The 25392-nt window shown below is 48.0% G+C and overlaps 1 protein-coding gene across 2 annotated transcripts in view; it reads left to right on the forward strand.

The window, feature by feature from the left end:
• The window catches only part of PDP1 (pyruvate dehydrogenase phosphatase catalytic subunit 1), a 156860-nt gene that overhangs the window by 124828 nt on the left and 6640 nt on the right, over positions 1-25392 (forward strand). The window lies entirely within an intron of this gene.

A 25392-nucleotide genomic window follows, 5' to 3' on the forward strand; every position in this document is an offset into this window, starting at 1 on the left:
GAACTCTTCGGGGCACGGTAATGGTGGATGCGTTTGTCCTAAGTGGCAAGGCTCTTGGCCAAGTTTCCAGAAAGGTTGTTCCTGGAGGTGCAAAGTTTGCTCAGAGGAGCAGCAGCCTCCTTTGATACGGGGCTTCCTGGTTTCCACTAGGCAGTGGCAACTCGTGCTCTCTTTGGCAAGGTTAGCCACCAGCCTCCTCCCAAACAGCTCTTTCTAGTAGGAGGTTGAATTGCCAGTGCGGTCCCCAGTTCACCCAGGGAGACTCAGCCCCCTCCCAGCCTCCTCCTGCAAAGCGCAGAGAAGAACTGTGGAGGGCGCAAGGCAATTTGAAAGCAAGTTGTCAGGCCGGTGCTGTGGCTCACTTGGTTAATCCTCCGCCTGCGGCGCCAGCATCCCATATGGGCGCCAGGTTCTAATCCCAGTTGCTCCTCTTCCAGTCCAGCTCTCTGCTGTGGCCCGGGAAGGCAGTGGAGGATGGCCCAAGTGCTTGGGTGCCTGCACCTGCGTGGGAGACCAGGAACAAGCACCTGGCTCCTGGCTTTGCATCGGTGCAGGGCCGGCTGTAGCGGCCATTTGGAGGATGAACCAGCGGAAGGAAGACCTTTCTCTGTCTCTCTCACAGTCTAACTCTGCCTGTCAAAAAAAAAAAAAAAAAAAAAAAAAAAAAAAAAAAAAGAAAGAAAAAGAAGAAAGCAAGTTGTCAGAGCCAGGGGGCAGACCTGACTCTTCATTTGCGGAGTGGTTTGGAGGTGGGACTGTGAGGCCCAGAGCAAGACCTGAACAGGGGAAAGGAGCGTATCTTCTGCAGAGAAAGTGAAGTGGGTAGGAGGCAATGCCCAAGGGACCCTCTCTTTGCAGAGGGGAAGAGTTGGAAGGGCGCAGGAAACCTGAGCAGCTTTGCCGGGCCTCCAGTCCACCCCCCCAACTTACATGGCGCTATGGTCTTTCAGTAAAGAACCCCACACTGCAGTGCTGCATAGTGCTGGCCTGAAGGAGGCGGTGAGGCAGGCTGGCCAGGGAAGGTGCATACTGTGAACCAGTTGGCTCCCGGGAGGGCACTAAAAGAGACGGTGCTGTGTGGGCATCACCGTGCCCACCCATCGCTCCGCATCCCAGACAGACGCACTGCTCATGTGTAGCAGCAGACATGGGGAGATGAAGGAGAGGTCTTGGTGTGCTGGAATGAACTTGCAGGCACTCTGACTGAACCGAAGGTGGGGACACCTTGCCCTCTCTCATGTGGCCAGGGTGTCTCTAGGGTGCTTCCAGGCACAACCTGGAGGGACACGGTAGCACAGCGGTAAGGGATAAAGGCTCCCAGAATGTGAGGCCTGGTCAGCGACTTTCAGCTCTGTGACTTTAGCCATGTTCCTTGGCCTCTCTGGAATGCTTCCCTCCTGAGTAAGAGGGACAGAGGACTGCCTCCCAGAGGCAGCGAGGAGTCGGTGGGTTCAAACCCGTGATGAGCTTAGTAGCATGCCTGGCACAAGTGAGCAGAGTCATGTGTTGTCGGTTGTCTTCATGCTGCAGAGCCAGGACTTGGCCAAGCAGGATTTGTATCTCCTGGGGGAGGGGCTGAGTTCCCCCCACACCGCTGCTTGGCTGCAGCCCAGTTCCTGCCTTCACTGTATCTCCTGCTGGGGCCTCCCAAGAACCTTCAGGGCTCCTCAGAGCTCTGTGCAGCATAGTTTGCAAAGAGCACATGATCTGCCCTGTCCCTCTTTGGGACCCACGTGGTCAAGGATTCCTCCATACGGTGGCTTAATCTAAACCATCTACTTGAGGGGAAAGTGTGTCCTTTGGGTCCTTCATCAAAGAAGCCACACTCAACAGACAAGTGAGGTGGGGAGGGTGCAACAGCCAAAGGGTGTCAACTGGTGTTTTCCTCGCCTCTCTTGGGCATGTGCTGAAGCACCCCGCCCCTTTGACACCCAGCTGTCCTGAGCGCCAGGCGGCCCTCCCTGGACCTCCTCCCCCACTGCCTTTCTTCTGCTGCTTGAGGGGCTGGTCCTGCATGCCCACCACACCACCACACAGTCACTGAGGGGTGAGGAGGTCAGTTTAAACCCTGTATTAATCAGTACCAGGGGGCTCCCTTGTGTCTTGCCCAATATCCCTCAGCTGCCACCTTCCACCTTATCTAAAATGCTAGCTTCTGGGGCAGGTGTTTCGTGCAGTAGTTGATGCCACTTGGGAGGCCCACATCCCACATGGGCGTGTCTGGGTTCAAGGTGGCTCTGCTTCCAATCTAATGTCTCGCTAATGCCCAGCCTGGACGGCAGCAGGTGATAGCTCAAGTACTTGGGTCCTTACCACCCACGTGTGAGATCTGGATTGAGTTTCAGGCTCCTGGCTTCAGCCTGGCCCAGCTTCAGCTCTTTGGGCATTTGGGGAATGAACCAACAGCTGGAAGGTCTCTGTCCCTGCATCTCTGCCTTTCAAAAAAAAGAAAAGTGTCCACCCCTGCTCCCACCTCCAAAGGAAGGAAACAGTGAATTGGAGCCTAGGAGATGAGGGTTTTGCATTTGGAGTAGTTGCTTCGAAGGCCAATCTTGGAGTCCTTAGTGACTGCCTGGCAACCCTGAGTACCAAAAGGGCACCCAAGCCCTACCGGAGTAACATTAGTGGATGTAGAGCCTCGTTTCCAAACCCACTGAGGAGGAGAAAAGCAAGCATCCCCGAGGTTGTAGGGGTTGACTGAATTCCACACGCCCCTCCCAGCGCGATGGTGCCTGCTTGGGGATAAGGGCCCTGAATGCAGCAGGGATTGGAGTCACCTGGGAGCTTTGACAACTTCTGAGGCCTGGGAATAGGTGTGTAGTGGAGCGGGGGGGTGGGGAGCTGCCCCTGCCCCTCGGGGTTTTTAGGTCTCTCCAGGTAATCGAATGTACAGCAACACAGAGACACACAGGCTTAGGTTGATTCTGAAGTGCTGCTGGAACTCTTAGTCACTACTCATTCTTCCAACGTGGGCCTAGACTGTAAGGGTGTCACAGCACCACAGATGCTTCTGATATGCAGCCCCAGTTGAGGCAGTCATGGCTCTGGCCACTGGTTCTCAAGGTATTGTCTCCAGACAGCAGCAGCAGCGTCACCTGGGGGCTTGTCCCACATACACATTCCAGGGACCCCAGTGCAGGCTGACTGGGTCAGACTTTGATCTGTGCTATCACAGGGTTAGCAGGGGGTACTTGTGGAGAAACACATAGATATAAACTGCAGTGAATTTTTTTTAACAAAAGATTTATTTATTTGAAAGTCAGAGTTACACAGAGAGAGAAGGAGAGGCAGGCAGAGAGGGAGAGAGATGGAAGCATCCGCTGGTTCACTCTCCAGTTGGCTGCAAGGGCCAGAGCTGTGCAGATCTGAAACCAGGAGGTTCTTCTGGGTCTCCCACGTGGGTGCAGGGGCCCAAGAACTTGGCCCATCTTTTGCTTTCCCAGGCCATAGCAGAGAGCTGGATCAGAAGTGCAACAGCCGGGACTCGAATCAGCGCCCATATGGGATGCCGGCACTGCAGGCAGCAGCTTTACCCACCATGCCACAGGGCCAGCTCCTGCGGTGCTTTCTTGCACGTAGAAAATAAGAGGACTCCATTTCCCGATCCCCTTCCTCCCTTTCTAGAATGGGGACTATTTTTTTTTGAATTTTTAATGTTTTTATAGAATTATTTTTGTAGACCTGTCGCTGGGAAAAGATGCCATTCATCATTAGTGACAGGTGAAGGACTGTGTGACAGAACACAGATGTGTTGCCCACCACTAGGCAATGACATGACGTGGGAAGGAGCCAGGAGGGTTGGGGGAGAAGCATAAATGCAGAAGTTTGTGGATTTTGAGTGGGTTTTGTGCTTACACCATTTTCCAACTCTGGAATGCTTCACCCGCCAGGCCTGTATAAACACTGGAGTCCATCTGGCATTTTTAAGGTTTTAGTGTCAAACTAACTTTCTTGGAGGCTAAGCCAGACTTTCTGGTAACTAGGTAACAATTCCAAACAGGTGGGTAACAAGAGCTTCAAGCCAGTGTGTGAAAGCCCGCCTGGGTCTCTCTTTTGCATTATTGCCTTTGAGACTCTATAGTAAGAGCTGGCCGGGGCAGGAAAAAGAGAGAAGGGGCATGAAAAAGTTTCACCTACCCCGTAAACTCCGAGAGCCAAGGTCACCTGGAGTTCATGTCCAGGAGAGCGAGGGTGGAGGTGCCTGCCGCTTTGCATACCGGCCCCTGTTCTTCCTCCCTTCAAATGACAGGTGTTTTAAGAGGACACAGCTCCTGGGATGCAGGGGACCAAGCTATGTGAAGATGCATCCAAAATCTCATGTTTCACAAAATCGCAATCAAAGTCAAAAATGATGTTCACACCCGCTTAGGGATCTGAATGTCTTCCTTGAAGGATTGTTCAAAGCCGTTCTACAAAGCAAGATTCTTAAAAGATTTTGACACAAAGAGCTTGTGTCTTGATGACAGACGGTTCCTGGAAAGCAGTTCTTGGGTGGTGCCTGGGGCTCTCTGCTTGCCAGTGAGGCTGTGTGAAGGGGAGTGCAGGAGGCAGAGCAGCTGACACCTGCCTTGGCGCGGACACAGGCGATCTCCCCAGAGAAGCTCCTGTGCCCGCCTGATGGTGGCAAAGCACCGGGGCTCCAGAGGAGTTTGTTAAATGCCGGTTCAAACGCGCCCACCTGGGAGATTCTGAGCAGTAGGCCTGGGGACACACCTAGCATTCGTTTAAAGAATTTCCAGCTGATGCTGGTGGTGTGGAGCTCTCCTTTGAGAAGATCTGCTCTGTGTGAATTTTGCACACTTGGCCCCAAATACATAAGAAGACTACCCAATTGTTTGGCATGTTGCTGGCATTTCTCCATGCCACGCCTCTTTGGGAGTAAAACCGGAGAGTCAACACAGACCGTCATGGCTTCATCATCATCAGGGTCTCTCTGGGCCTGGGATTTATTTTCCCTCTATTGCAGGCCTCCCTCCTCGCCTCACCCCTACCTTCATCCGCCCCAGCTCCAGCCCTGCCCAGCCTTCCCAGAGCGCTCAGAGAATGCCCTCCTCTACCTGAGATGTCTAGCACCTGAAGGAGGCAGCGCTCTGCTGTGCTCACTTCAGGGACGCAGCCCTAGGAGCCACCTGCAGGCCACTGCAGGCGGTGTCAAGTGTGAGCTGCTGCCCACTTCCCACACTGACACTGATGCGCTTTTGACATTGGAGCGCCACCAGATCTTCCGATTGTCACTGGTGACCTGCTGTGCTGAGCAGGTGCCTGGTGCTGGCTGGCGGGTATCAGGAGCTGGGTCTGCAGAAGCAGCTGGAAGCCCCTTTGCCCATCTGACCTAGAGTAGGAGCACCTGGAGTGGCCAGGCAGTGTGGAGGCGGAAAGATCCTCTTGTGCCCAGCGTCTGACCCGATGGGGGCAGATCCATGCTAAGGAAGCCATGCTTTGGCAGAGAGATTACGTGAAGGTAAGGGTGGACCTGGGTCTGGCATGCTCCTCTTGAGGCCATGAGGAGTTGATCTGCCATGCCCTAGAAAGTGCAAAGAGTGGAAGGGTGCTGTGGCCAGCGGGCCACTTCACCCCCATTTCTTTTCATTTAATTCTCAAAAGCTGCACATGTGGGAGTACCTATTGTTTCACATCATTGCAAACAGCTGGGACCATTAGAGTTGCTGATGTGGTGGCTTGAAGATGGAGGTTGTATTTGGTATTTTTCTGATTGCTAGTGAGGCTGGGCTTTTCCGGGAGTTCTGTTTTGTTTGCAGGGTTTCCTTTCGTGAACTGATGGTGTGTTTTCACTACTGGGCCAGCCTGGCTTTGCTAAGCACTGACTTTGGTTTCCTGGGGACAATCCAGGAGAAAGGGGGTAAGGGTGGTTCCTGACTTCAGGGAAAGAGAAGATTGGAAGCAGGCCCGTGTTCAGAGGGAGCAGGCCCACCATTGTGCTGATGGGCTGGGCGTGGACTTGACCCAGGATTGCAGGAAGTGGAGCCCTCTGCCCAGCTGTGTTCCTTGCTCAGTGGTATCATCTCGTGAGTGCTTTGTGAGCAGGTGTGGAGAGGCGCTGGCAGGGCACGGGGAGGCAGCAGACTGGCAGCAGGAGGTGTGAGCAGCAGAGACCTGCCGGGAGCCCACGGGCTGTTGGGCTGTCAAGGCGCAGTGGGTGCTGGATACTCAAGGCAAGAGTAACCCCAAGGCCTGAAGGACAAGGGGATGCCCAGTGACACCAGGGAGCAGACACCCATTCATTCTTTCAGTCGCCTCCCCATAACCTCCAAGACCAAGCCTCCATCTGCTCCTCCTTTGGCACAGGTCTTTCCCAGGCAGGGGCCAGGCCACACTTTGCAAGCAGATCTGGACTGGTCTGAGCCCCAGCAGTGAAGCCAGCTGGGAGGAAGCAGCTGGGATACTCACTGTAGGTTTTGCCTTGTCTTGAGCATATGCCCCTTTCTAAAAAATGTAAGGCAAAGTTCACATAAAATTAACTGTTTTAAAGTAAGCAGTTTAAATGCAACAGTGCATCCACAATGTTGTGCAGCCATCACTACTCTGCAGTTGTACATTTATTTTCCTTTTAAATGGACTCTTTTTAGAACAGTTTTAGGTTCACAGCAAAACTGAGCAGGAAGCAGAGTTCCACGCACCCCTTGCCCTCTTCCCACAGCCTTGCCCACTGTGGAGATCCCGTACAATCGTGACAATTGGTGAATTAACATTGATACGTGACCCCTAAGTCCCTAGTTTGTGGTTGGAGTCACTCTTGGTGTTGGACACTAGGTTTAGAGAAATGTATCATGACATTATTTGTATCACGCAGGGTAATCTCACTGTTCTAGAAACCCCCTGTTCTTTGCAAAGGTTCAGCCTTCCCTTCCTGCAGCCACTGAATTTTACTCTCCCCATGGTTTTGCCTTTTCCATATGCCATCTGGTTGGATTCATTCAGTAACACGGCTGCACAGGAACTTCTTTCACTTAGAAATAGGCTTTTAAGCTTTCTTCTGACTTGCCGGCCATAGCGGCCATTTGGGGGGTGAACCAACGGAAGGAAGACCTTTCTGTCTCTCTCTCTCACTGTCTAACTCTATCTGTCAAATAAAAAAAAAATGCAAGTGACAGTGACACCTTGCTTATGTAACAAGTACAGAATAAATATCCTTTGCTTTTCTCATTTGGTTGGTTTACTTTTATTTCCACATCAGTTCAGCTACTGAAGGACACTTTGATTGCTTCCAACTTTTGCTAAGAATGCGTAAAACTGCTGTAAACTTCCATGTGCTGGATTTTGTGTGCACTTAAGTTTTCAATGAATTTGGGTAAATACCAATGAGTGTGGTTATTGGATTGTATGATAACAGTATGTTTAGTTTTGTAAGAAACTGCTGAAGCAGCGAGTGGGAGTTCCTGTCAGTCCACATCCTCACCGGTATTTGGTGGTGTCAGTATTCTGGATTTTGGTCATTCTAATAAATGTAAACTGGTATCTCATTGTTGTCTTAATTTGTCATTTCTCTAATGACATATGGTGTTAAGCATTTTCTCGTATGCTTTTTTGCTTAATCAGGTTGTTTGTTATTGTTGAGTCTTAGGAGTTCTTTGCATATTATAGATTACAGACCTTTGTCAGACATGTCTTTTGCAACTATTTTCTCCTAATCTATGGCTTATCTTCGCAGTCTCTTATAAAAGTTTTACATTTTAATAATATCCAGTTTGTCAGTTATTTCTTTCATGTGTCTTGAAACAAAAGACAGTCTTTTATCTCAAGAAATTGCAAAGGTTTCAGGATGTCTGTGACAGGAACTGGGGACAAAGGCCAAATATATTTTTTATTATACCACAGTCCAAGCATTCTTCATGACCTATCGATTTGGTTCAGTTGGAAGAATCTACAGCATTTTAAATCACCAATTACTAAGGAAGGAGTTTTCCTTCAACTTTTGAAAACTGGGAAACAGAAATTGGCAAATTCCAGTAGAATGTGTCCCCTAGAATTCTATGATCTTCTAAGGAAATTGGGACATCTAATCCCAGGAAACAGAAGGTATTTCCCACAACTCCCCCCAAAAGGATATTCAAGCAGTCTGGAAAGATTTATCTTTCCCACCATCTTCCTAGAGGTAAAAATATTGTACTTTGGGCAACTGCATTTGAGAGCTGCAGCCTATTTTGGAGTAAAAATTTCCACTTCTTACCCAAAGACTGTGAATGGTCCAACTATTGATTACGAAATTTGAAGCTCTAAGGAAAATTAATCAAGTTGACATCTTGCACTGAAGAAGGAACAGAAAAACAAGTAGAGAAAAAATGGTTGATTATCATGGAATCTCACATGTGAGGGGGCATTTCTGTTTGTGAGACCAGGGATGTGTTAAGATGTTCCACGGTGGCCGGTGCCGCAGCTCACTAGGCTAATCCTCCGCCTTGCGGCACCGGCACACCGGGTTCTAGTCCCGGTCGGGGCGCCGGATTCTGTCCCGGTTGCCCCTCTTCCAGGCCAGCTCTCTGCTGTGGCCAGGGAGTGCAGTGGAGGATGGCCCAAGTACTTGGGCCCTGTACTCCATGGGAGACCAGGATAAGCACCTGGCTCCTGCCATCGGATCAGCGCGGTGCGCCAGCCGCAGCGCGCCAGCCACGGTGGCCATTGGAGGGTGAACCAACGGCAAAGGAAGACCTTTCTCTCTGTCTCTCTCTCTCTCACTGTCCACTCTGCCTGTAAAAAAAAAAAAAAAAAAAAGAGATGTTCCATGGTTCAACTGTGTGTTGTTCCACAGAACAGTTTTTTAAGCTGGAACTCAGAAAGTTGTTGAATGCAAAGTTTGTGTGGTTATCTGTGTGTACATATTTTTGAGGAGAAACACTATTTTTTAAAGATTTATTTATTTATTTGAAAGTCACAGTTACAGAGAGAGAGAGACAGAGATCTTCCATCCAGTGGTTCACTCCCCAGATGGCTGCAACAGCCAGGGCTAGACCAGGCAAAGCCAGGAGTCAGGAGTTTCTTCCAGGTCTCCCACATGGGTGGCAGGGGCCCAAGCACTTTGGTCATCTTCTGCTGCTTTCCTAGACTGTTAGCAGGGAGCTGGATAGGACGTGGGTCAGCCAGGACATGATCCAGCGCCGATATGGAATGCTGGTGTTGCAAGTGGTGGCTATACCCGCTATGCCATCAGTCTTCGGGAAATGCTCTCTTAGGTCAGGCCCTCCAAGCAGAGCCTTACACAGGGATCTGAGTGTGTGAGGGAAACAGATGGAAGGAAAGCAGGAAAGGGCCAGGGAACGAACCCAGAGAGGATGTGGTCCCAGCAGCAGTCCAGCTGGTGCTGGTCACTTTAGGCACTCAGGAGCATGAATCGTACTATTGTGTTCATCCTAGTTTGTATGCCCAGGGTGGTGTTAGCCAACCCCTTGCATAAGAAGGGAGCTGTGGTGAGTTGTAGCAGCCCACGCGCAGAGCAACAGGGGGATGGGAGCAGGGCCCTAACAGCACCCAGTAGGGGGGCATTGCTTCTATAAAATTCTCAGAGTGTCTGTGACTCCCACCCCTAAAATGTTAGGAAGCACGGATGCACATTGTAAGAAGCTATTCCTACAATTGGGAAATGCTCTATATAGAGCTATTTACTATAGCATTCTTTGTAGCGGCAGAAGATTAGGAACAGCCTAAGTGTCCATCAGCAGAGGATTCATTAAAGAAAGTAAGGCATATGCATGTGCTAGAACATGAGCAGCTGTAGAAGGCATGAAGGAGCTCTCATGCATTATTTTACACTGATTTTTCAAGCTGCATTAAAAATTTTTTTTTTCAATACTTTAAAGAGTTACGGGTGGGGGCAGTCTTCCTTGCTGGTTCACTCCCCAAATGACTGCAATGGTCAGGGCTAGGTTAGGCTGAAGCCAAGGAGCCAGGAGCCAGGAGCTCCTTCTGGGTCTCCCATGTGAGTACAAGGGCCCAAGGACTTGTGCCGTCTTCTACTGCTTTCCCAGGTACATTAGCAGGGAGCTGGATCAGAAGTGGAGCAGCTGGGACCAGAACTGGTGCCCATTTAGGATGCTGGCACTGCAGGCGGCAGCTTAGCTTGCTATGCCACAATGCTGGCCCCCCAGCAACATTATTAAATGAAATAATAATAGAACAATGTATTTGTGATTATGCCATATGTATAAAAATAGGGAAAAGATTTTTTTATTATGAATTTCAGAATGTCTCTGAGAAGATTCATTAGAAATTGGTGACCCTGGTTGACTCAAGGAATAGGAACTGGGTGGTGGTGGGACGCAGGTCTGAGAGAGGACAGTGGTGCTCTCCTTAGTTGTCCGTTAGGATATTTATCACAGCTGGTGCCGTGGCTCACTAGGTTAATCCTCGGCCTGTGGGGCCGGCACCCTGGGTTCTAGTCCCAGTTTGGGCGCTGGATTCTGTCCCGGTCGCTCCTCTTCAAGTCCAGCTCTCTCTCTGCTGTGGCCTGAGAGGGCAGTGGAGGAGGGCCCAAGTCCTTGGGCCTTGTACCCGCGTGGGAGACCAGGAGGAAGCGCCTGGCTCCTGGCTTCGAATCAGCACAGCGCCGGCCGTAGCGGCCATTTAGGGGGTGAACCAACGGGAGGAAGACCTTTCTCTCTGTCTCTCTCTCACTGTCTAACTCTGCCTGTCAAAAAAAAAAAAAAAAAAAAAGGATATTTATCACCTCACTCAACTATTCTGGAATGATTCATTACTGCTTCGGTCTTGGTAATAAGAGGTAGGTGCTGAGGGCAGTGAAGACAAGTGCTCAACTCCTCTCTCTAAGAACTTGAGCTGCTTTTCTCCTCGTCTCTTTCAGTATTTCCTTAGCACCAACATCCCGAAAAAGCAACACCAGAATAAACAACTCAGCCTATTTTTGCAGCATCCCTTGTTTTTCTCCAAGAGCTCCTTATTTAATCTCTTGTCAGCCTATTTCAATTGATTGATTCATTCCCTAAGCCCATGTGAAGTAGTTGGTGTCTAATTCTGACTTAATGTTTGTTTTTCTTGCTGTTGGGAGGTGGTGATTAGGGGAGGATGCTGTAAAGCTGTGTGAAGGAGATGTTGTGTTGTGCTCAGTGCTCCAAGGGCAAGCATATGTCAGTCTACCAAGAAGGACTTGCTCAACACATGCATTAGCAGGCTATGGCCAAGTGCTGTTTAAGGAAATGGCTGGACCGTGCACCACAGTGGTAGCAAAACCCTTCAGAGTGTTTGGCCTGTGTCTGACAATGTGCTAAGCATTTTCCATGTTTATCTTATTTATTCCTCACAACAACTTTATAGGAAGGCTATTATTGTCTGCATTTTGATCCAAACAAATGGAAACCAAAAAGGTTAATAATATACCGGAGACTACGTAGCTAGAAAGTGGCAAACCTGACATTTAAACTTGGTCTGCTTGACCCCCAGCCTCGTGCCTTTTATCACTGCTGTTTCCTGTTACCTGGTTAACAAATAAGAAGCCATTTTCCCTTTCCCCTTTGGAGCTGGCTTCAGATCTTAGGCTGAGCCCAGAGGCCAGCCATGGGCTTGGTCTCAGTGCTTGCACTTATCAGCTACTCTCCTTCTCCAGCTGTGCCTGGTGGTGGCTCCTAAGAGCGCTGTAGCATCCATGTTTGGACCCTGTCCACCCCTGCAAACCTGCTAAGGGCTGGAGTGCTGGAGAAGACCAGAAATGGAAATAATAATGATAGTAATGCAGCAACGTGCTGACTAAGATCCATCTCTTGTCAAGAAGGGCAAATATAAGTGACTGTAGTTACCCCAAGCAGCCATATTGGTATCACCCTGGTTTTAGCCACCATGAAGTGCTATTGCTTTTTTAGCTGCTACAGGCTATACCCTTTTTCTGTGTGGCTCGAAGCTACAGCTGGCGGGTGTCCTGCCCCTTTGGGGCAAGTGGAGTGTGGTCTCCCCAAAGCACTGCCTCTTGGGAAATAAAAATCTCCAGCACTAACTGTATCCCCACAGTTTAACTAGCCAACCCTGTCAGTGCAGGGCTTTTGTGACCAGAGAGATCCATCAGCAGCGTGATAGAAAGACAGCCGGAACATAGGGGTAGAGCCAAATGCTTACCTAGGCCCAAGGCTGGCTCCTATGTTAGAGGACTCTAACAAGGCAAAGCCAAACAGACTCCTGGTGAAATCTGAACAGCAAAGGGCAGGGGGAATGGAGCCATTAATTAGGGTGGGAAAAAGTTAAGAGGTTAGAATTGGTTGACATTGTGCCAAGTCCTTTATATGCCATCAACATGTGAATATGTAGCACACAGATGCCTACATTTTCCCCGTGAGAATAACCCCCAAATGGTTTTTAATATATATAGTACAGATATATACATGATTTACATATAAAATATATTTGCCTTAAATGTATTTATATATAATTCATATATATTACGTATAAATATATTCATCTTAAATGTCTATTTATGTACATATATATACATATTTGAAAATCAGAGAGACACAGAGAGATCTTCCATCCATTGGTTCACTTCCCACATGCCTACAAAAGCCAGGGCTGGACCAAGCTGAAGCCAGGAGCCTGGAACTCAGTCCAGGTCTCCTGTGGGGTGGCAGAGATCCAAGTGCTTCAGCCATCATCTGCTGCCACCCAAGATGCATATGAGGAGGAAGCTGACGTAAAAACCAGAGGTGGGACTCAAACCCAGGCCTCCAGTGTGGGATGTGGGTGTCCCCGGTGGCATCTTCATCACTGCACCTAATGCTGCTCTCCAAAAAACGTTTGACCAACAAGAGACTATGGGTTCATAGAATTGCATATCAAATAGATAAATGCTCTCCTGTTATACTGTTAATTTGGTTAACCAGACATATATTGCTAAAAATCTAATGCTTTAGGAATATTCATTTTAACATTCTCAATTTCATGGAACAATCTTACATGAACTCATGTTGCCCTTTGACATCATAGTCTCTGTCTAACCAAAGCTGCTTCGGAGCCATCCAGAATAATTTTTCAAAGCACACTGACTTGGCTTTCAGCTACCTTGCTTTGAAGTGCATTGCTTTTTTAATTCATATATGGTACAGATAGAGAAAATTTATCCTGAACAACCATTTGCATAAGATTTCATCCAGTTGAGTTTTTTAATTCATTCTCTAAATGTGCATTTGTGATATCTACAAAGTAACCCCATTACTCTTGCTTGGTAAAGTGACTTTTCAAAGGCCTCTCTTCAATGGATGACATCTATTACTTTCTCTTGTGATGTCATAGCCCTAAAAGTTGTGACTAAATCCATATTAAATTTGCCTCCTTTAAAAATCCAACTCTAAGGTGACCTCTATGGTGACTCCAAGCTACATTGACTGGACGTTGTGTCAGTCCAAGTTGTCTCCCTCAAATCATACCTGAGCTGGATAAAGTCGTGGAAGGAGTCTCCTGGAGCCTGAGCCTGAGTTCTGCAGAAGCCAGGGCCGAGCCAAAGGCTCGCCACTGCACTCCAGGGAGTGGGGCAAGGAGAAAGGGAGTGGGGCAGGAAAGGAGAGGACGTCCCTAGGAGACTGTGTTGTTGAGCCAGGCATCTTTGGTCTGGTACTGAGAAATCGCATCCCCTCAAACGCCTATGTGGAAGTCCTAACCTCTGGCCCCTCAGAATGGGCCTGTCTTTGGAGACCTGGTCTTAGAAGGGATCATGAAGTTAAAACGAAGCCGCCAGGCGGGCCTTAATCCAGTATGACTGGTGTCCTCACAGGAAGAGGAGATTAGGACACAGGGGAAGAGCACGTGAAGACGCAGGAGGGAGGGGACAGCGTCTGCAAGGCAAGGAGAGAGGCCCCAGGGGATGTGCACACCTTGATCTCAGACTGTTATCTCAGTAGGCCTGGTGCGGGGCGTAGCCCACCAGACACGTGTCAGGGACAGACGTGCCCCCTTCTCCATCCCCACTGCCGTAGTCATTCCTTACATCCTCAAAAGCTGTGGCTTTTGCATGGTTTGCTGCCAAGAGCCTCACTCTTGGTCTCTGTGCCCGCAGAATTCCCTGCACCTGCCCCTGCTCCTCACCATCTCCAGCACTCCAGCTCCATCAAAGTCTCTCTGGCTTAAAACCCTTTAGTGGCTCCCCATTGCTATACGTTTCCAAAGTGGCAACAAAATTAAAATTCCATAGCTTGCCTGGGCCTCTTCTCTGGGGGTTGCTCCCAACTTGTCTTTCAAGCTTCTTCACCCATTGCTATCTTTTGCAAATGCTGCTCGTCTGCCAAACTGAATTTCTTACTTGTTCTGTACTCAAGTCCTTCCTTTCTGGCCATTGGTTCTGAGCTGGCTTCTCCACCTGGGTTCCACTTCTCCATTTTCTATCTTTGTCTGCTGAAACCTTTGCTGATGCCAACTCAGCCTCCTTTGTCTTTTCCAGCTCCTTGAGCTCCTCTTATTAGATTCTGTTCTCATTCAATAACTGTTAAGAACCCAGTAGGTACCGTATTATAATGATTTGTATCTCCGTATCATTTGGAGTCCCAGCAAATAAGCAGATGACACATGCAAATGAGGATCATTGGAGGAGTTTAATCAAGGGATGATTCACCAAGGAAGGAGTGGCCAAAGTGTAAGGCAACACAGGGGAGAGTAGTGGAGAAAGCCACCTAGGCAGAACTGGCACCGTTGGTGGACAATCACACCCAGCCACCAGTGATGGAACATCCAGGAGATTTATGCCCCACCTCTCTGTCCCTGTCTTAAAAGGACCCGGGATTTATTTTAATCAGGTATGAGGATACATGCAGGCAGAGGTAGCTATCGTGAACAAACAAGTTTTTATACTCACAGTTCCCTAACAGTAGGAAGCATTGAACTTCACGGGGCCAGGAGGTGAGGGTGGAGCAAGATTTGGAGTCAGTTAGGAGGCAGAGTTAGCAAGGAAAAATAGGAACAAAGCCCTTTATTGTGGTTTTTTAATTTTAAAATTTATTTATTGAAAGAGATACACAGAGAGGGAAAGAGAGATTTTCACCCGCTGCTTCACTTTCCAGGTGGCTGCAATGGTTGGGGCTGGGCCAGGCCAAAGCCCAGAGCCAGGAATTTCATCTGGATCTCTCACATGGGTAGCAGAGACCCAAACACTAGGGCCATCCTCTGGTGCTTTTCCTGGCCATTAGCAGGAGGCTGGATTGGAAGCGGAACAGGTGGAACATGAGCTGGTGCTGATATGGGATGCCAGCATTGGGGGAGGGGCCTTTACCTGCTGTATCACAATGCGGGCTCCTTTTATTGTGGTTTCTAGGGGAAGGAACAGGCAAGGCAGGGTCAGCAGACTTATGATTTGCTAGTTTACATAATTGCAGCAAGCACTGGAATGCAGGGCTGGCCCTGGGCCTCTGGTATCTGGTCCGATTAGGCTGGTGGGGAGGCCTGGCATGGGAGTACCTGGTAAAGAAGGAGCGTGGGGAGTATGCACTCCGTGTTGGTTGGTTCGTGCTGTGGTTTGAGTGTGTACTCAGAAGTTTCTGTGTTGGAAACTTAATCCCCAGTGCAACAGTGTTGAGAGGGGACTGGCTTGGGAAGGCTTTTCCCTCGTGAATGGATGAAGGCTGTTTTCACAGGAGTGGGTTGGTGATTGCAGGAGAGGTTTCCTGATGACAGAGAGCTCTGCCCTTCCTTGCCCCCTCTGCCCCCCCCCCCCCCCCCCGTTCTCACACCACGTGATACCTTCTGCCATGTTATGACATAGCAAGAAGGCCCTCACCAGATGCAGCCCCTGGGTCTTGGATTTTTCATTTCTCTATTCTTCATATATTACCCAATTTCAGATATTCCACTGTAGCAGCACAACAGACCAAGTTTGCACATGAATGGGAACCCAGATATCAGAGCATTAGAGTACAGAAAATAAAAGGGCACGGGTAATAGGGTCCACTGTCCCTCATCTCTCACCACTGGCTGTGGGCCCTGCAAGAAGGCAGAGCACACGGGAGCCCACTGGTGTGGTTCCACAGTCCCAGTGGAGAAGGTCTAGATCTGGAGGGGCAGGGGGAAGCTGCCCAGCACTCTCTCTCCCTCTTGAAAGGCAGGGTCCATGTCTTGTGTCTGGGCTCAGCAGTTCTCCAATCCACTGTCTCCAGTCCTCTATTCAGCAGTGTGTGCCTACATGTGCCAAGCACTGCCCTGGGCACAGGGATGGAGAAATAAAAAAGATACACATTATCCTTGCCTTGTAAAAGCTTATAGATTAGCTGAGGAAGACAGATAAGAAACAAGGATATGACAACTTTTTGGACAACAGTAAATGTTAAAAAGAGAGTATAGTGACAGTGGGGAGACGTGAGCCACCATGCAAGTGGCTCCTCCCAGCTCAGCAGGGAGTTGGGGCCCTTGCTTAACTCACAGGCGTCCAGCCTGTACTGCAGCCTCTGTCTGCAGCCTCCTCGCCTTCTCCACCCTGCCTCACCTGGGGAAGCCATCTCCCCTGCGCCTTTGCTGCTGCCTCCCCGAGATGCTCCTGGTCACCCCTCACTCACCCTTACCTCTTTCGCTGATCCCCGCCCCCCCAACCTGCAGGCCTCAGCGCCTCCCAACCATATGTTCCCTGATGCCCCAGTAACCGGGTCCCTCCTATCAGAGATCAGGCTGCTCCTCTCTGGCCATCATACTCCTGTCATTGCTTTCCTGTCTCGCTCTAGGAACTGGGGCAAAATTTGCATATCTTTGGTCTGACCCTGACTGACCCATGCAGACTCTTCTTCGTAGCTGTTAGTTCCTTCTTTGCCTATGATTTGGTTCTTGTGAAAACACCCCTCCAGTGCCTATCAGGGAACAATAATTATGAAGTTCAAACCCTCCTTAGGTTGTCCTTTTTAGTTAAAAAAAGGAACATTATTTTGAAAAGTTCAGTCTTTACTGGAACCCGTACAGAAAAGGTTAAGTCTTCTGCTCACCTTGGACTCTCCAGTTCCTGCCAAACCAGAAAGATTAGCAGTTTTGTCATCAGGGACTTTGAGTCCTAAACCAAGGGTAGAGCTATTGATTAAGGCTCACTGTGGGGTCAGACATAGCATTAATCTGAGTGTGCATAGCTTAGAGCTAGGATAATGGTCCTCGAGCTATAAGGAGTTTACACACAACATCCTGTTTTAATGAGGGCACAGATTCCCCTTGGGTGGCTGTGACAATGTTCAAAGCCACTTGGTTTTGGAGGTCTGCCTTCCCCAGTAGAACTTCCATATTTTGCAAGGACAGTTCTTCTTTCCTTTTTAATAACCCCATAGGCATGCAATGGGAAAAGACAGAGTCAGTGTAAATGCTGTCTCTCTTACCTCTTCCAAGGCAGAAAGCATGGGTGAGGGCTAAGAGTTTAGTCTTTTGGGTCAAGATACCTGGTGGCAGTGCCTCTGCCTCCAAGGCTTCCTGGAATGTCGCTGCTGCATAGCCAACCTTTCCATTTCCCTAGCCATGAAGTTGTTTCTATGTATGAAGAATTCCAGATCTGGGACCTCTAAGGGACACTGGGCAGGTCTGACCTGCTGGAAGACACTTGGTCAATAACCCATGAGCATTCATGTGTAGGTTCCCCAGAGTAGTCGGGAAGCAAGATGGCTGGATATAAAGAAGATGTCGTTTGTAGATTTATTTTATTTACTTAGAGTTATAGAGGCTGGCGCTGCAGCTCAATAGGCTAATCCTCCATCTTGTGGCGCTGGCACACCAGGTTCTAGTCCCGGTTGGGGCGCCAGATTCTGTCCTGGTTGCTCCTCTTCCAGGCCAACTCTCTGCTGTGGCCCGGGAGTGCAGTGGAGGATGGCCCAAGTTCCTGGCCCTGCACCCCATGGGAGACCAGGAGAAGCACCTGGCTTCTGGCTTTGGATCAGCGCAGTGCGCCGGCCACAGCGCGCTGGCCGCAGCGGCCATTGGAGGGTGAACCAACGGCAAAGGAAGACCTTTCTCTCTGTCTCTCTCTCTCTCTCTCTCACTATCCACTCTACTTGTCAAAAAAAAAAAAAAAAAGAGTTATAGAGAGAGAGAGAGAAAGAGAGAGACAGAGAGAGAGAGAGAGGTCTTCCATCTGCTGGTTTACTCCCCAAATGGCTGCAACAGCTGGAGCTGAGCTGATCCAAAGCCAGGAGCCAGGACCCAGGAGCTTCTTCCAGGTCTCCCATGTGGGTGCAGGGACCCAAGGACTTGGGCCATCCTCTGCTGCTTTCCCAGGTGCATTAGCAGGGAGCTGGATTGGAAATGGAGCAGCCGGGACTCAAATCTGTGCCCATATGGGACGCCAGCAATGCTGGGCAGGGCTTTAATCCACTGCTCCACAGCACCGGCCCAGAAGATGTCATTTTTAGAATAACATTTAGGTCATCAAATAATATTCTTGACATCTCCCCAAGTGGCCTGAAGGGAACCAACAACCTCCCTGCTGTTCCAGGAGTGGCAGCACATAGTGAGGTGGGCTGCCTGAGTGAAATACTCTGCCTCCTGCAGTCTATCACAGGGCCTGCCACTGCTCTCAAGACAAGTTGGGCAACCTTGTATGTCTAGATTCTTTGAAAGTACACCATAAGGCATTTCATTTCTTCCCAGATTTTTTGGCTCTGAGTCCCAGTGATTGCCTCTTGTGTACACAGGCTGTTTCAGACCTGACTACCCCAGCATGGGTGTTGTATGTCCGTGCTAGCACAAGGTGTGAGTAAACCAAGCATCTCGTCTGGTTAGCATCTTTCCTTTGAAGTGGTAAAATGGTGCCCCTGTGTAGGGGTTCTAGCTCTGCAGTCTTTTGTGATGGTTACTGTCAGGTACTCATGCAGAAGACCCCTTTCTTCGTAACCTTTCAGCTCTATATATTTTACTTTAGGATGACTCCATCTCAACTTTTACATTCCCCCATTATCTTTTTTTATTCTGAAAACACTGTGATCAGTCATCCTGTCTTGTCCCTCATTGCCAGGAGGGACTCGTCCTGGTTTCAGTCTGATCCGGTCCCACATTGAGGGGGAAATGATTGACAACCATGACTCAGTGTCAAAAACCCTTTTGGGTTGGGCATTGTGGTGCTGTTGGGCATTGTGGTGAAGTGGGCTAAGCCACCATTTGGGACACCTTGCAGCCCATATCAGAATACCTGGTTCATGCTTCCATGTCCCTCGCCACAACCTCTCAAAAGTTACCTGCCAGGAGTCCTTTCATTCAATTAGGAGGACATTTCCTCCTTCCAACCTCCTGGGATAAAAATTACTGATTAACCTGAAAATATAAAATGCCAATAGTTAATTATCCTTTCACACATTAGCTAAAGTTGTGGTGGTGGGTCATGCAGACATGGGTTTGAATCTGAGTTCTGCTGCTCCCCAGGTGTGAGTGAGAGGTCTCTCAGTTTCAGTCTCTTCATTGGTAAAATGGAGATAATATCAGCACATCTAGAATTGTTAGAAGACTAAAATAAGGGCTGGTGTTGTGGTATAGGGGGCTAAGATGCCGCCTGCGACACTGGCATCCCATATGGGTTCCAGTCCCTGCTGCTTCTCTTCTGATCCAGCTCTCTGCTATGGCCTGGAAAAGCAGTACAAGATGGCCCAAGTGCTTGTCCCAATGTGGGAAACCCAGAAGAAGCTCCTGGCTCCTGGCTTTGGCCTAGCCCAGCCCTGGCCATTGTAGCCATGTGGGAAGTGAACCAGTATATGGAAGATCTCTATCCTTCCCTTTCTCTTTTTAACTCTGCCTGTCAAATAAATCTTAAAAAAAAAAAAAAAAAAAAAAAGACTGAAGTAAAATCACATATAGCATTTAGCGTAGTTTCTGGAAGAGAGCAAGGGTCAGATTATTCGTGACTATTCTAGATATGTATATTTTCACCCAGATTCAAGCCGACCATGAGAGGTGGCCAACGAGTGTGCACATATAGGCCTCTGAGCAGGGCATTTCCACAGCCGCCCTCTGCGGGCCTGCTCAGTTGCGCTTGCAGCCTGGAAATCCATGCCCTCCGAGCCCTGTCTCGGCCACTTGAGTGAGCTTTGACACCCAGCTGTGCAGGACTCGTGGTTGGCTTCCTCCTTGACATTCTTTGGCCTCTTCCTCTCCAAGTTAGAAAATGTTGAGTTTCTTACTGCTACCCGGCAAAATCCATCCCATGGTTGTGGGGTAATTTCATTATTCCAGTACCCTTTATAGGAGTCAGAGCAAGATTTTAAAGGAAGGGACCCAGGAGCACTTGATCTGTAACAGAAATCAAGTGCTCCTTTATCACCTGCTAGGCCTGGGTCTGGCACTCTGTGGCCCTGGTTCTCACAGAGGAGCTTCTAGCAATGCAGATTCTTAGGTGCCACCCCTGAGCTATGGACTCACACACCCTGGGTGGGGTCCTGCGGTCTGTGCTTAACAAGCCTCCTGGGGATTCTGGCGCTCATTAATTTGGACAGGAAAAAGGGCTGGAGCAAGTGACGGAGGCCCAAGGCACAAAGAGGTGTCCTCAGCTGCCCCTTAGCGCCCCTGCATGGCTCCTGCTGAAGAGATAGCGAGTTTACCAGGCTTCCTCTTCAACAGACCTCTGTCTGAGAAGAAAGAGGAGGATGGACTGATTTACTGCTTCAGCGACATACAGAAGAAAAGAGGAGCATTTGTTCCTGGCGCCCTCGCCCCCTGGTGAAAACGACCCCAAGTCTGTGTCCTGGGACCTGAGCAACCCGATCAGCAACTGGCAGGGAGCAGGAAAGGGTGAGAGTGAGAGGAACCCTTCCCCTGGGTGATGGAGGAGTAACGCTGCTCTCCTGCCCACCAGGAACTACGGCGCTTTGGGTCTGTCTCCCTCTTGGCTCACGGTGGGAGATAGATGTCCATTGTTGTTTTTAATTATTTAATTCTGGTAGGGTGAACTAAAATGGCCAGATCATAGGGGGTTTTGATGTCTGTTGAAGGTTATTAAGCAACAGATGTAGAAATTTCCCGTATCAAAAGCTTGGGCATACTTCCAAGAGCAGAACTTTCCACAGCAAAACATCATCTCCTTTCAAAGTACTCTAGAGGTCAAAGGCAATCAGAGTGTGCAAGACAGCTTGAAGCTGCCAATTAGGGACCTCATTCTATCCCACAGTGCAGGGCCGGCCTCTACCAGGGCACCCAAGCTTTTACCAGGTGTTAGAGGCCAGGCTGGGAGCAGTGAGACAAGCAGCGTGAGATAAAAGGCCCTAGCAGCACCCTATTATGTGTTTTGTTTTGCTTTTCATCACAGTTCAATGCCACAAATTCCACTTTTGCTCAGTGTCTCTTTTGTCACAAATGAGCAATATTCAAAGTTTGAGATATTTAATTCTGAATATTTGGGACCCTAAGTCTCTAGACTTCAGCAAACAAAATGGTCACATGAAAATACATACATTTTATTATTATCCTCCCCCCACTTTTTTTGTATAATTATGCCTTTTCAGTTCGCGCTTATGTTGTCCCAGGCTGTTTCCTCGAGGCAGGTCATTGGTTTGGTTTCCGTAGTGCTGTCAGCTAGGAGGCTGTAGGGTCATTTGTTCTCCTGTTCTGTCACAGGAAGCACTCACTCCAACCTGAATTGTCAAGTCACTTTTCTGAAATTTTGGAACTAAAATATTAACTGGGAATAAAAACAAGTCATTTTTTAAAAGCTGTGCATGGATTTCCAATGTTTTTGCAAGAAAAAAATCAACTTTTAGTTCACTTTTTCCATAAGACTTTGGAGTATCCTCCTGGAACCACTGGGTGATCTTGAAGGATCTTGCTCCACATTCCCAGGTTGCCCTCTGGGAGGTTTGCCAACAGTGCCTGAGACTGTTCCCATCCCATTTGTGCTGTCACTGGACGACATTGCTTATGATTAACATTTGCTACATTGTTTGGAAAAGTAGCATGATATTCCATTTCTTTACTGTAATAAGTTTGAGCACTTCTCTCTTATTTTCATTAGCTCTTTGTATTTCTTTCTTTCTTGAGTCATAACTTTGACACATTTTCTACTGAAAATGTGTTTTCATTGTCCTTGAATTACATTTTTAGATTTAATTTTTTGGAGTCAAAATGAACATAATTTTAAAAAAGATTTACTTAGGTATTTATTTGAAAGGCAGTGTGAAAGAGAGAAAGGGAGGACAGATGAAGAGAGAGAGGGCGGGAGAGAGAAATTTTCCATCCATTGGTTTATTCCCCAAATGCCTACAACAGCCAGGGATGGGCCAGGTCGAGGCCAGGATTCAGAAGTTCCGTCTGGCCTCCCGTATGTGTGGCAAGAACCCACCTACTTGGGCCATCTTCTGGAACATCTCAGGCACATTAGCAAGAAGCTGGATCAGAAGCAGAAGTGAGACTCAGCCCTAGCCACTCTAGTGTGGGAGTGCAACCTGCTGAGCCACGGTGCCTGTCCCAGAACATAATGTAACATGCAAACACTTGTCATGTGAAACAATGGTCCCTATTTAGTCTTTCCCATCCCCAGAGATGACTTCTCTGAACACCTGATTTTTTCTAGTGTTTTCTCTAAGATGTGCTCATTTTTATTGCTGTTTTTGAATTTATTAAGATATCATTTCCATACAAAAACTTGGGATACAGGGAAGCTACATTGCATAAAATCCATCCTTTTAACAATTGTTAAGTCAACAGTTCAGTGGCGTTAATTTTATTCACACTGTTGGGCAATAGATTTCTGGAGCTTTTTCATCTTACCAAACTGAAACTCTACACCCATGGAACAACTCTCCATTTCTCCCTGTTCCCAGCCCCTGGCAACCGCAGTTCTGCTTTCTGTTTCTGAGTTTGATGGCTTTGGTTACCTCATATAAGTGGAATCATAACATAAGTGGTTTATTTGATCTAGTATCATGTTCTAAGTCTTATCCACGCCGTAGCATGTGACGAGATTTCCTTCCCTTTAAGGTTGCATCACAGTCCGTGGCATGCATGTGCCATGTTTTCTTCGTCCATTGATGCACATTTGGGTTGCTTGTGGCTATTGTGCACAATGCCGCCATGAATATGAATATGGAACTATCTCTTCAATAGCCTGCTTTCAGCTCTTTTGTATAGATACGCAAAAGTGGGATTACTGGATCATATATATGGAAATTCCATTTTTAAGTTTTTAGGGAACCTCCATACTAACATGCTTTTATAGATTTTTCTTTTAAAAAATGTATAGACATTATCCATTAACTTCATACTCTGGAAAATAAGCTTTCTTCTACTTCTTTTTCATCTGGGTTTTCCTTTTCTATTATTTTCCATTTATAATTATATCCCGTTTTGATTACACTAATATTTCATGTTTACATTTTTATAACTATTATTTATTTAATTTCCTTTCCTGTAGAACTTTTTGCTTTCCCTGGAATTAATGATTATGCTACTTTTGAAGCCTTTAGTTTTTTTATATACTTTTAAAAAGATTTATTATTTATTTATTGAAAGGCAAAGTGACAGAGAGAGACCTTCCATCTGCTGGCTCACTCCCCAAATGTCCGCAATGGTGGGGTCAGCCCAAGCCACAGCCAGGAGCCAGGAGCTCCATCCAAGGATCTCCCATGAGGGTGCAGGGGCCCAAGCACTTGGACCATCCTCTGCATTTTTCCAGGCCATTAGCAGAGAGCTGGATTGGAGGTGGAGCAGCCAGGACTTGAACCAGTGCCTATATGGGATGGTGATGGCAGTGTCGCAGGTGGTGGTTTAACCTGCTGTGTCACAACATCAGCCCATGTGCATATTAATTTATATTCATATTCACTTGCAAAACTGTGAAGTTCCCCCTCAGTACACACATTAGGTAACCTGTTTGTTACACCTTCTCCTTAAAAACATCCTGTGTCTTCTTGCGCTGTGTCCTCTGCCTTCTTTCTTAACCCACTGCAGAGCTGTTGCCTTGGAACTTACTCTTACCACCCTGGTTTATTGTCTTCATTTCTTTCCATATTGGGTTCCCTATTTCCTGGATCCTGTGTCTTAACTTTCCTAAGTATGTTGATCCTTGGCTGCCTGCTTCTATTTAAGAGTGGAGGCTGTGTGTTTACAAGGGACTCTGAGTGAAAAGATGGATCTCTGTTACAGCTCAGATAATGGATTGTCCCTGGGGATAGGGAAGGAAAATAAGACTCAAAAGGAAACAAGTACAGGGCTGGTGCTGTGGCACAGCGGGTCCAACTGCCACTTGGGATGCCTTCATATCACATTGGAGTGCCTGGAATTGTGTCCCACCTCTGTTTCCAATCCAGATTCCTGCTCACATGCCTGGGAGACAGCAGAGGGTGGCTCAAATGCTTTGGTTCCTGTCACATGCATAGGAGACACTCATGGAGCTCCTGGCTCCTGTCACAGTCTGACCCAGTGTTGCCCGTTGCAGGCATTTGGGGGGAGTTAACCAGCAGATGGAAGATCTCTGTGTCTCCCTCTCTGTCTGTGTCATGCTGCCTTTCAAATAAGTCAATAAAACTTTTTAGAACGGAAACTAATACAAACATAACTATAAATCAGAACCGTTCGTGGTACACATGGTGTACACATGTGGGACAGTGGTGGCACAAAGGAAGGAGTGGTCAGCTCCTAAGCAATCTTCCCTTTCAGAAGAGATGAGTGTGGCCGGCACTGTGGCCTTGTAGGTTAAGCCTCTACCTGCAGTGCTGGCATCCCATATAGGCGCCTGTTCAAGTCCTGGCTGTTCCTCTTCCAGTTCAACTCTCTGCTTATGGCCTGGGAAAGCAGTGGAAGATGGTCCAAGTGCTTGGGCCCCTGCATCCATGTGGGAAACCTGGAAGAAGCTTCTGGCTCCTGGCTTCGGATCAGCACAGCTCTGGCAGTTGCAGCCATTTGGGGAATGAACCAGAGGATAGAAAATCTCTCTCTCTCTCCATCTCTCTCTCTCTCCCTCTCTCCCTCTCTCTCCCTCCCCCTCTCTCCCTCTCTCTCTCTCTCTTCATCTCTCTCTTTCTCTCTGTCTCTCCCTCTCTCCCTCTACCTTTTGAATAAAAATCAATAAATTTTAAAAAGAGAGACTAATAATAACCATGGTAATGACAATCAGAAGAGCTAACATTGGGTGCCTGCTTTGTACAGGGACTATCAAATACCTATTTAAGATCAAAGGTTTTATTTGGTTTTAAAATAATGACTTCTTCTAGAATACCAGAGTTTTATTATCTTGGGAAGAATGAGTCATTCATCAATAATGTTAGAATAATCAGCACAGATTGACAAGTAGTATTTTGAGTGTTTCTGGTTTTCTTTCAGTCTCCATTCACCTTTTAAAATGAGACAAAGTGTTTCAGTTTAATTATAAGAAGTGTCCTATGCAGGACAATATGTATAATATATCATCCGTGTAAAAGAGAGTGTATAATACATATTCTTGCATAAATCACATAATTGGAAAACATTTTTTCTAGAGGGACATTCAATATAGTGTGGCTACCTCCCAGAAGGGAATGGAATATG

Source organism: Oryctolagus cuniculus, chromosome 6 (assembly GCF_051225735.1).
Source record: "Oryctolagus cuniculus isolate XC-2025 breed Fujian yellow rabbit chromosome 6, ASM5122573v1, whole genome shotgun sequence".
NCBI lineage: Eukaryota > Metazoa > Chordata > Mammalia > Lagomorpha > Leporidae > Oryctolagus > Oryctolagus cuniculus.